Below are 12,459 nucleotides of genomic sequence, written 5' to 3' on the forward strand. Positions count from 1 at the left end.
TTTAATTAAGATTGCTACAGTTAAAGTTTAAAAATTAGTGTTCAACTGGGCAAATAAATGTAAATACCTAAAACTAACAAGGGATTAACATACATACTGTACAGAGACCTCCTTTAAACCGACAAGGGAAAGGTATAAAATCCAATACAAAACTAGGCAAAGATTATGAATAAGCAATTCACAGAAGGAAAAATATGAAATACGAATGCATATATAAGTGCTTAACCTCACCTGTAGGCAGAAAAAAAAAAAGTAAATTCAAACAAGGAAATGCCAGCTAATTTACCTTTATATACTGGTAACAATTAGTTCGAAATTGGTAAAGTTGTTCTCATTTCTCCTATGATTCAGTAATCCTCCACTTGGATTATACTCACCAGAAAAGAGCTGAGATCCACACAGTGACCCCTAAAAGGATGGTCAGTGCGTCTTGTGATTGTAGCAAAGCACTGAAAATGACATGAATGTTTTCCCTTATATATAAAATACACACATTAAAAACATGGAATTTAAAATATGACACAAATGAACATATCTACGAAACAGGAACAGACTTGCAGACATAGAGAAGAGACATGTGGTTGCCAAGGGGGAGGGGTTGGGGGGGATGGAGTGGGAGTTTGGGGTCAGCAGATGCAAACTATTATATAGAGAATGGATAAACAACCAAGTCCTACTGTATAGCACAGGGAACTCTATTCAATAACCTGTGATAAACCACAATAGAAAAGAATATGAAAAAAAATATATATGTATATCTGAAGCACTTTGCTGTACAGCAGAAATTAACACAACGTTGTGAATCAACTATACTTCAGTAAAATAAATTTTAAAAATATACACGGAAGAAGGAATTCTATGCAGTGGAGTGGCTGACTTGATTTATAGACCTAACCAAGCTGTGTTACATAGATGGGTAAATCGATGTCAGAAACATGATGTTGAATTTAAAAAACAAACCAAAAAAAGAGTAGCCAGGTAATAAAATCAGTGATCCCAAATTATGTGAATCTTAAACACATCCATAGATGCGAAATAGTCCATTTTTGAAATATTTATGTGTATTAAAAACGTAAAAAAGAAAGTTGGATTGAAAGAACTTACTTTCATTACACAAGCAAACATACAAAAAAGAAAGGAAACAGGAGGGATTTGTAGAGACTGATGATAATTCTAGGCCTGAACCTCGATTCTGGGCACGGGAGATCCTTCAAAACAAAACAAACCAAACAAGCACGTGGTTTTGTCGGAAAGGAAAGGTGGCCGGTTTAGTGGCAGCAGAGTTACACGGAGAAAGTTACTCAGAAGGAGAGAGGTTAAGTTGTTCCTAGTTCGGGGTGAGGATCGAGGGGGAAAGGAGAGTCGGGGATGCACAGGGAAGAAAAGATGCTTATTTCAAAGCAGCAGGAAAGAGCGAGATCTGGGGGCAGAGTCCTGCGGCCTCAGGGGAGCAGAGGGCGGGCGAGTGAAGACGCAGCGATGGTTTCAGGCAGGAGGCGGGTAAGTGGGAGTCGACGCCACCTCTCTTCCTTCTTTACCGATTTTCCTGCGAGTCTCTCCGAATCTGGCACGGAAATGTAGGGTCTTCGCTCACTTTCTAAATCATCGCGTGTGTAGTATTCTTGGATCCTTACGTATATTGAGAACAACTGATGCGCTCTCAGAAGTCACGGAAGATTAAACTTTCGATCAAGAAGGAGCCTTGCAAAGCACTCCGTGATCACAGTTAGCATTTATGACACCTATGTCACGTGCTAAGCCCTGCTTTTAAGGTTTTGCATGCGTGTCTCAACAAATCCCCCCTCTTTTTAAACACCTGAATAAATGAAGATCCAAAGAGGCTAAATGGGTGAGGTTGCACAGTGGCTGATGACAGCGTTGCGGACAGCAGTCAGGATGGCTCGACTCCCGCTCTTGGACTACTTTTCATCTAAATAGCCCTAGATCAGCACCTTCTAATGCACAGTGAGAAACAAGCAGAACGCTTGTCCACTGAATGCAGGGGGATTAACAAAAGGCACGTGGCCTCTTTCTTACGACCTTCAGCCCTCAGGCGCCGCAGGTTTCTACCCCAGGCCCTTTCCTCTTTCTTTTTTGAAGCTTCAGTCATGTAGAGGAGGATAATGTAGCCAGTATTCCTCTTGCTGAGTTTTTATGAGCTTCTGTGCTGAAGACAGCATGCCAGAAGCTATTTTGGGATGTATGGCTCAAAGTAATGAGAAAACCGACACAGGCAGGTGGGTGAAGGGAATGCACATCAAAGCAGGCGGCAGGGAGCACCCAAGTGCAGTGGGGCCGGGCTCCCGGGGGAGGGCTTCCAGGGGACTGCCGCCCTTCCCTCCCCGGAGGACCCGTGCAGCTCGGCAGAGAAGGGAGCTCCCTCTCCTGAGCAACAATTTGCACTGAATGAGTAGGCGGCAGTCATTCCTAAGCCCTGCTTTTACATTTTTGCTCTGGGGATGAGCAGGAAAGAGTGTATAAATATTGCAGAAAATAATTCGACAGTCAGGAGCTGAGAGGAAGGGACCATCACCATCTCAGGTATTTCCACATTGTCACGAGAAAAGGTAAAAATCCATAGAAGTGCTATGCACATTGATTTTCCTTTGTTAGAATTTGAATATTCTTTTAAAAATATAATTCATTCGTTTGAAGTTTCCACATTAAACAAAAAACGATACAAATGAGCTTATATATAAAACAGAAATAGACCCACAGACAGAGAAAACAAACTTATGGTTACCAAAGGGGAAGGGGGAATGAGTAGGCGGCAGTCATTCCTAAGCCCTGCTTTTACATTTTTGCTCTGGGGATGAGCAGGAAAGAGTGTATAAATATTGCAGAAAATAATTCGACAGTCAGGAGCTGAGAGGAAGGGACCATCACCATCTCAGGTATTTCCACATTGTCACGAGAAAAGGTAAAAATCCATAGAAGTGCTATGCACATTGATTTTCCTTTGTTAGAATTTGAATATTCTTTTAAAAATATAATTCATTCGTTTGAAGTTTCCACATTAAACAAAAAACGATACAAATGAGCTTATATATAAAACAGAAATAGACCCACAGACAGAGAAAACAAACTTATGGTTACCAAAGGGGAAGGGGGGGAGGGATAAATTAGGAGTTTGGGATTAACATGTACACACTACTGTATATAAAAGAGATAATCAACAAGGACCTACTGTAGAGCACAGGGAACTCTATTCGGTATTTTGTAATAACCTATAAGGGAAAAGAATCTGAAAAAGAATATATATATATAAGTATGTATAACTGAATCACAGTGCTGTACACCCGAAACTAACACAGCATTGTTAATCTACTCTACTACAATGAAAAATATTAGATTAAAAAGCACCTTGTATGGAACCACCAGAATGAGTTGGCTAAAATTCCATAATCACAATTCCACTCCCCAGAAGCAATGACTATAAAGAGCTGGTTCACATCCTTCACAAACCAAGAACACACACACACCTGTGTGTGTGTGCATTTTAATATTTTAAAAAAACGTTCTTTAAAATCCTCATTAAAAAAAAAAAACCTTATAGATCGAAGAAGTCATAATCCTCCAAAATGAGGAGAAAGATGAAGGGAAGTAACCCACTGTATGCCAAATACAAGCTCTTAAACTCCCATGTCGGTTTTAACCAAGTTTCACAGTTTATGGTATTAATGTCTGTCTTTGGGTACATCATGTCAAGTTAGGGCGTGCCATTTGACACATCACTTGAAAAGAAACACTTCTAAATTTTCTTTAAACTTCAAAGCTGGCGGAAGTGGAACTTAGAATGATGACATTTCTGTCCTTACAGAGCTCAACTGAACAAAACATGGATTTTTAACAAAGGAGAAAAATGGGCCTGGGGTGCAAAAGTAGATGTAATCAAGAGCTTTCTACAAGGCGGTTACAATGCATAGGAGCTAGAGCATTTATTGCCAAAGTAAAGTTTCAGACACCTGAATACAGAATGGTCACGTGTACCTCAGAAAGAGTATTGGCTACCTATTGATCAAGGTGACAACACAATATTTTAATAAACATAGAAGCTTTTACTATTGTAAGGAAACTTATAGCTAGTTCAGAAATAAGAAGCCTTTATTACTTTGTTTTGGTTTTTGTTTGTTTGTTTGTAAAAATAAGGACATTCCAAAATCATTGCAAAGCACCTAAAATTATTTTGATATGGTATGGAATTTCTGTTGTCTGAGCTTATTTCAAGGAAGATAAAGAATGGTACTTTTAAGAGAAAACTAAATACTTCAAAATCAAGTTATTTTAACAGAGAGAAAGCCAAATATTCTGGTTTGCTATTGATATCTGGTAGTAAGATACTCACAAACCCTTTTAAAAATCTTAATAAGCCCATCAAGTAAGAGAACTTTGCCAAAATTTTAACACATTTCATTGCTTCTTTTCAGACACAGTAACTGTAGTTATTATAAATTAAGAAAAATGAAATAAACTTTCTGAAAACCTTCTGCAACTTATTTATTCAAGTTTTATCCTTGCCATCATTTTTTCCATTCTGAAATAACCAAGCCCTTTACTTTCAAACAAACTTTTCTCATTTTTTCACTTGATAAACAGAAGTATATCTATGACTTTCATAAAGTTTTATGTTTTACCACTATTATCTCTAGGACAGTCTAAATCACTACTAACCAAATTAACTACATTCTAATTCACAGACAGCGCTGGGAGATGGGTGACTGAGCACTGTCTGATATGCAGTGCACTTTTGCAGAGACCCACAAAGCTCACAGCCACTCACGTTACCTCTGCAAGTTCTTCAAGAAGCAGAGTAAACACACTTATTAATATGATCAGAACCTCGTCCACTCTGTAATGAGGCTTTGGTATCCTCTCCTATTGAAAAATTATCCATAAGACTTCCCTGGTGGCGCAGTGGTTAAGAATCCGCCTGCCAATGCAGGGGACACGGGTACGAGCCCTGGTCCGGGAAGATCCCACATGCCGCGGAGCAACTAAGCCCGTGCGCCACAACTACTGAGCCTGCGCTCTAGAGTCCGTGAGCCACAACTACTGAGCCCGTGTGCCACAACTACTGAAGCCTGTGTGCCCCAGAGCCTGAGCGTTGCAACTACTGAACCCATGTGCCACGACTACTGAAGCCTGTGAGCTCTAGGGCCTGTGTGCCGCAAGTACTGAGTCCATGCACTACAACGAAGAGTATCCCCCGCTCGCCGCAACTAGAGAAAGCCCGTGGGCAGCAACAAAGACCCAATGCAGCCAAAATTAAATAAATAAATAAATAGATAGATAATTTTAAAAACCGACATAAGTTAACATTTAAAAAAATTAAAAAAATAAAAATTATCCACATATCTAAAAATTATCCATTAGTTAATTCAATAGAGTTAACTAAGGATTTCAATGAAGTTAACTAATTATCCATTAGTTAATTCAATGGAGTTAACAGTGTGTCTGTTAAGCAGACACACTGCAGCATATACTTATTATTAATACGAAGACATTGGCAGGGTAATGATTACATTTGATGAAACGCTAGTTTTCCATTTTCACAATCCTTAACAGTCTGTAGAAGTAATATTCTGTACAGTAAATCAGTATAAAAAATGTAAGAAGACCAGATTAATTAGCTTCTTAATAAAATAACAAATCTGAATCCTATTAAAAATTAAAATATATGCCTGTTTTGTACAACATACTGATAAAGTCAGGAAATTATACTTACCTTTCAAAGGAAAATTATTAAGCCAGTCTCGGTTGTTCAAAGATTTACATCAAGTTTGTGAACTTGAATTTTTACATGAAAATGTTCATAGCTAGTGGCTTCGTGAGGATTTTTTTTCTTAAAAACCTAGCATATTTAAAGTATTAAAAATTTGGTTTCATTATTGTTCTGAAAATGTTAGATGTATATACAATCACTTAATTTTCTCTAAAAAGCAATTAAACCAGAGCTTCCTTAATTTGAGTGTTTTTATAATCTAGTGTAATAATATCCCCTAGAGGTAGGAAAATATTTTAAATTCACACAATGAGAGGAAAAGACTTTTTTCAATTTCAGACATGTAGACAACTTTCAATTTTAATTCTACAACCTCAGCTATAGGTCAAGAATAAAAAAAGAAACACAAATCTCAAGGGTCTGTTCTATTTTCTGTTGTTCAAAAAATAGTTTCTGAATTGGTCTGAGCTCTTATATGGTAAAATGAACAAAGCAAAGATAACAAATCAGATTTTCTGTTGCCTCTCACTTGATGGAATAGTTTCCCATCATTCTGGTGGAGATTCTGAATCACTGATGCACAAAGCAACTCACTGAGGTCTACACTGGATCTTCCCCAGATTTGTGCCAGGAGGGCTGGCGGAGTGTTCCCAGGTCCTTGCCTCTGGCCTTGGATGAGTTAGGTAATTCACAGACAGACTAAAGGACTTGGCCAAGAACTAGAAACAAAAGCCAAAAAAAAAAAAAAAAAATGAGGTCGGGGGGGACCTGGGAAGCAGAGAGTTATCAGAGGTAAAGTTCTGGTGGCACTTGGGATTTGGAGAGCCAAGGAATTATGCTCCTGGACCCCAAGAGCTGGGAATGGCAGTTTTCAGGCAAAGCTGTTTGATTCTCTCTGGTTGATGAGTCCACTCTAGGGCATCTTGTGAAGAACCTCTAAAACTGTCCAACTATAATTTTCAAACACTTAAAAACATGACTCATACAAATATTGAATAAACACATGTCAATGATTTTATTCAACTTGTTAATCAATGAGAACACCAACAAATGGTTTAAAGAAAGAGTAAAAATCATGTTGAAGAACTGGCAGTTTCTAGGCATTTTGAAAGAAGAAATGCTAGACTAAAATCTCTAGCTTGATACAGAAACAGGTTAATATAAGACAATAAAAGTGTAGCCTTTGGGTTACTTTTTCTGCCAAGCAGAAATCTACATGTTAACATATCTGGTATCTAGCCAGATAATAAATAGCAAAGTCAAACATAAATTCTCCTAAAAATAATCTTTGTGTGATATTCTTCATCAATGCCACAGTTTGACACTCTTTAGATTTTCAAGTTTTGGATATTTCTTTGAGGTATTAAAAAAAACATTTATGTATTGTAAGACAATATTGGTCAATTCATGGTTTAAAATAAAAATAACGTGTGCTTGAAAAGTTAAATAAAATGTATTTTAGAGTTGCACTAAGAAACCTGTTTATAATATAGGCCTCAAGTAACTTTTTTCAGTCTCTCTTTTTTTCTTTTTGCTGTTTTTTAACCTTTTTTAAATTGAAGTATAGTTAATTTACAATGTTGTGTTAGTTTCAGGTGTACAGCAAAGTAATTCAGTTATACATACATATGTATATCTATTCTTTTTCAGATCCTTTTCCATTATAGGTTATTACAAGATATTGAATATAGTTCCCTATTATACAGTAGGTCCTTGCTGTTTATCTGTTTTATGTATAGTAGTGTGTATCTGTTAATCCCAAACTCCTAATTTATAGGCCTCAAGTAATTCATGGAGGAAAGTAATACAAAAATCTCCTGATTAGAGGTAACTCAAGCTTATGCATAGTGTATTTACTTCGAGTGAGATGGGCTGTTTGCTGATTCTGTCAAGAGGAAATTTGTACCATTCTTATTTTGATTGCATATTGAGACTTAAGGACTGTATCTCTTAGTCTTAACTAAAAATAGAATATAATTTTCTATTAAACAAAAAAGGTAAATTATAAGTTTTTATTGTGTCTTTTTTATGTGTCCATAAACCCTATGTGCCTCACAGAATTAAAATATTATGGTTTTTCAAAAGATTCACATTTACATGCGGTAGATAACTTACTTTGAGGGAATAAACAATATTTTCACACCTTATGTACCACTCTTTTAAATTATATAAATAATATTGTGATTGGCATAATATAAATTCATTTGAGATATTATAGTGATATTGATAATTTTTTGCAATTAGGTATGCATATGTTCAACAGAGTCTGCATTTTAACAAGATACCCAGATCTTATCTTGATTTACATGACCACTAAATTCTGAAAAACCCCGCTGTAGGACACAGAATAAGTAGGACCCAGATTCTAATACTGTCTTTGCCACTTGGTAGCTTTGTCATCATACACAATTTACGTAACCTATGACAGGCTGTTTTTCATCAGAAACTGGAATAGTAATGCTTATGGCTTAGAATTTCTGTGAGCACTACGTAATTCTGTATCTATAAACTTCCTGGCAAATTCAACAGTGTATCAATGTTAGCCAACACAATAATATTATTTAGAAAAAATGAGACTAGAGTTTAATTTTCCACAGAAACATGTTAGAATTAAGACAAGTAACTATAGCATTCAGGGTCGTAATCCCTATGAAATAAAACTCAGTTAATTGAATGGGCAAATATTTACATTTCATTAGGACAAAGTTCCAACTTCTCAAGCAATTAATTGTCTGTAGGCAGTGATTCTCCAATAGTAGTTTCAGATTCCACAGCAGCGGCAGCATCAGAAGCAGCAGCATTTGGGAATTTGTTAGACATGCAAATTATCCAGCCCCAGCCCTTACCTACCAATCAGATGCTCTAGGGCTAAGGCCCAGCAGTCTGTGTTTAACAGTTCCTCTAAGCGATTTGATACAAGGCTAAAGTTCAAGAACTGCTGATCTAGACCAACCTCCAGGATGCCTGACCCAGGTACTTTCATAAGGTTATCTAGTGGATACTTCCGAAGCAGCAAGCCAAACCATGAATACCAGGCGCCGAAACTGCTTAATGTACCTTGCTGGCATCAGTTTCCTGGGCCTGAGGGAGGATCATTTAGATCTAATATCTAGACTATCTGATTCTAAGAGCTTGGTGTTTTCAGCGTGAAGAATCTCAGTTATGAGTTTCCTATGAGAGAAGAATTTTTCTAATTACTTGCACCCTCAGAAAATCTGCAACCAGCCTTTTTCCTGGAGGGTTTTGGATGCTATGGCCCTGTAGCTGGCTCTGAGCACATAGGGGTTGTGTCTTATTAAAAGAAGGCCTAGAAGTGTTTTTGTAGCTGTAGAATATCCCCTTTAGTAACTTTCCTGATCTTGTTTTGTTTACAGCAATTTCATTCCTCAGCTTCACAGCCCAGGGTGTTGCCAGGTGGCCTTAGCAACAAAGGCAGTAGAGGAAATGAAGAGATAAATTTTTAAAAAAAGAGTGAATTCGAACCTAATTTTTTGTTTTCTTTTTGGCTAAAATGAATTTGCAGGTGTTAGTTTTTAAAATTAGATGTTTAAAAAATCTTACATCTGTTAGAAAGAATTTAATGATCACTTAGTTACCCAGGCATCTAATGAATTCATTCCCTTTGTGACACCCATAAGGGGACAGTATTCATGAATCGGCTTTCTTCACTGGGAGGGATGTCAGTGATCTACACAGAGAAGAATCTTCCTCTGGAAATTTCTATACTGGGTCTGACAGCTTAAAGGGTGACTCACCACAAACTAGTACAATAGTTGGTCCTCACCCACCAACTAGTACAATAAAGACACACATGTCTTACCTTTCACCTTTGACTACAACATTACGAGGTTTAGTTGTATGCAGAAAAAAATTCATTTCTCCAAAAGCTTTTCTGGTTGTCACATCTTACAACAAGCACAAGGTTTCATAGCTTTAGATGTTGGCTTCAAAAAGCAGACGAAAGATCATCATTTCAAACATCTCTGGAACTCACTGGGTGATTTCCAATTTTTTGGTTCTATTTCTTCTCTCAGACACAGGACAAATTTTGATCTTGGCTAGTTGTCTGTTTTCTCCATTTGTCCTACAGCTCATTAGTCAGTATTTTTTCTGTCTCTTGAACTCTCGGTTTCCTGACTTCTGGTATTGACCTGATCCCATATGTATGTCGTACTTATATGCTGATATTCACACACATTTTTTGGAACCCTGTAATCAGCTGAGATAATATTATCAGTATGTTGCAACCCACAATCCCGTGATTCTCTGTATCCATTACATTTTCCAGTAGATACAAAAAGTAGTATTAGCTTAGATATTAATAAGGAGTCTTAAAAGCAGAAAAAAACCACAGTGCACTCTAATAAATATAATAGAAATTTGCAAAAAGTGCTATGGCAAATACAGTGGAAGAGGATATAGCACATCCTAAGCAAACAAGGAAACCATCCCAGAGGAAGCGATGTTTGAGCTGAGGTTTTTACTAATGTATAAAGTGATTAAAAGTGACTGTTATAATCCCTCACACCCACTTATAGGTGAAACGCTACATGGTCCAAGCCTGTGACAGCCTCTAAGTGCAAAAGCATCCTGTGAGATTTTCTCCCCGATCTCAGTCACATAGAGAATATTAGGGACAAAGAAACTTAGCATTTAGATGTCTTTGTGGGACTCACCTGTCTGACATTTTAATTGGTAGATTTATCTAGAGTCTGACAGTTTTGGTTGGGTAAGGGTAAAAATAACCAGGAGTGTATTAGTTACTTAGAATTTGGGAGAGGTTAGCTGGGTGGTCTGATTTAGCATCTCTTGTGACGTTGCAGCTAAGATGCTGGCTAGGGTGCCAATCATTTATGGTGTGATGGGGAAAGGATCCACTTCTAAGATGGTTAATTCACATAACTGGTGGCAGGAGCCCTCATTTCTGCTGGTTATTGACAGGAGGCTTCATTTCCTCATCGTCTGTTGGCAGGAGACCTCAGTTCTTCATTTCATTAACTTCCCCATTGGGCTTTTTGAGTGTCCTTATAATATGGCAACCGACTTCCTCCAGAGCAAGTGATCTGTCTGAGAAGAGGGAGACAGCCAGGATGGGAAGATGCCAAAACCACACCAGAAAATGTATAGACAATTTGGATTGGAGGCTTGGCAGAGAGAATTATGAAAGGGAAACTAAACAAGTTAAGAAACTACTGCTTCCCACTGCTCTTGGGGAACATACCCAAATCTTTACATTGCTTTCAAGCTTCACCAGGTCCAAGAGTTGGCTTCCTCTTAAGCCTCATCTCCTCGGATGCTCCTGTGTTTCTCTCTCCCTCTCCCTCTTGCTCTCCCAGACACATTGGCTGATTTCTCTGAAGATCCTTAAATAAGGCACATTCCTGCCTTTTCACATTATGTACCCTCATTTGGAACACTTTTCCCCACACTTTTACCAAATTATTCTCTATTGAATTATCATACTAAACTTAAACCTCAGTTCTTCAGACCAAAACCTCTTGGTTTCAGTTAGTTGCTAAGCCATTTTCTCATACAAAATTGGTATTTATTATTATTAGTAGTAGTAGTATTAGTAGCAGTAGTGTTTCAGGGTCATTTTTAAGTTTGCAATTATACATGTAGTAATGTATTTATTTAATCTTTAAACTAAAGTTTAAGCCATATAAGAAAAAATAACAACCATATCGACCTATTCCAAGTGCCAAGCACAGTGTCTGGTAACTTACACACATTTAGTCATTTCTTTGTGTGTGTGTGTGTGTGTGTGTGTGTGTGTGTGTGTGAGAGAGAGAGAGATTTTCTTTTTTCTTTTTATTTTTTTAAACATTTTTATTGGAGTATAATTGCTTTACAATGGTGTGTTAGTTTCTGCCGTATAACAAAGTGAGTCAGATATACGTATACATATATCTCCATACCTCATCCCTCTTGCGTCTCCCTCCCACCCTCCCTATCCCACCCCTCTAGGTGGTCACAAAGCACCAAGCTGATCTCCCTGTGCTATGCGGCTGCTTCCCACTAGCTACCTATTTTACATTTGGTAGTGTATATATGTCAGTGCTACTCTCTCACTTCGTCCCAGCTTACCCTTCCCCCTCCCTACATCCTCAAGTCCATTCTCTACGTCTGCGTCTTTATTCAGTCCTGCACCTAGGTTTTTCATAACCTTTTTTTTTTTAGATTCCATATATATGTGTTAGCATACGGTATTTGTTTTTCTCTTTCTGACTTACTTCACTATGTATGACAGACAATAGGTCCATCTACCTCACTACAAATAACTCAATTTCGTTTCTTCTTAGGGCTGAGTAATATTCCATTGTATATACGTGCCACATCGTCTTTACCCTTTCGTCTGTCCATGGACACTTCGGTTGCTTCCATGTCCTGGCTATTGTAAATAGACCTGCAATGAACATTGTGGTACATGACCCTTTTTGAAATATGGTTTTCTCAGGGTATATGCCCAGTAGTGGGATTGCTTGGTCATATGGTAGTTACAGTTTTAATTTTTTAAGGAACCTCCATATTGTTCTCCATAGTGGCTGTATCAATTTACATTCTCACCAACAGTGCAAGAGGGTTCCCTTTTCTCCACATCCTCTCCAGCATTTATTGTTTGTAGATTTTTCAATGATGGCCATTCTGACTGGTGTGAGGTGATACCTCATTGTAGTTTTGATTTGCATTTCTCTAATGATTAGTGATGTTGAACATCCTTTCATGTGTTTGTTGGC

The sequence above is a fragment of the Physeter macrocephalus genome, chromosome 7 (assembly GCF_002837175.3).
Source record: "Physeter macrocephalus isolate SW-GA chromosome 7, ASM283717v5, whole genome shotgun sequence".
In the NCBI taxonomy this organism is placed as follows: Eukaryota; Metazoa; Chordata; class Mammalia; order Artiodactyla; family Physeteridae; genus Physeter; species Physeter macrocephalus.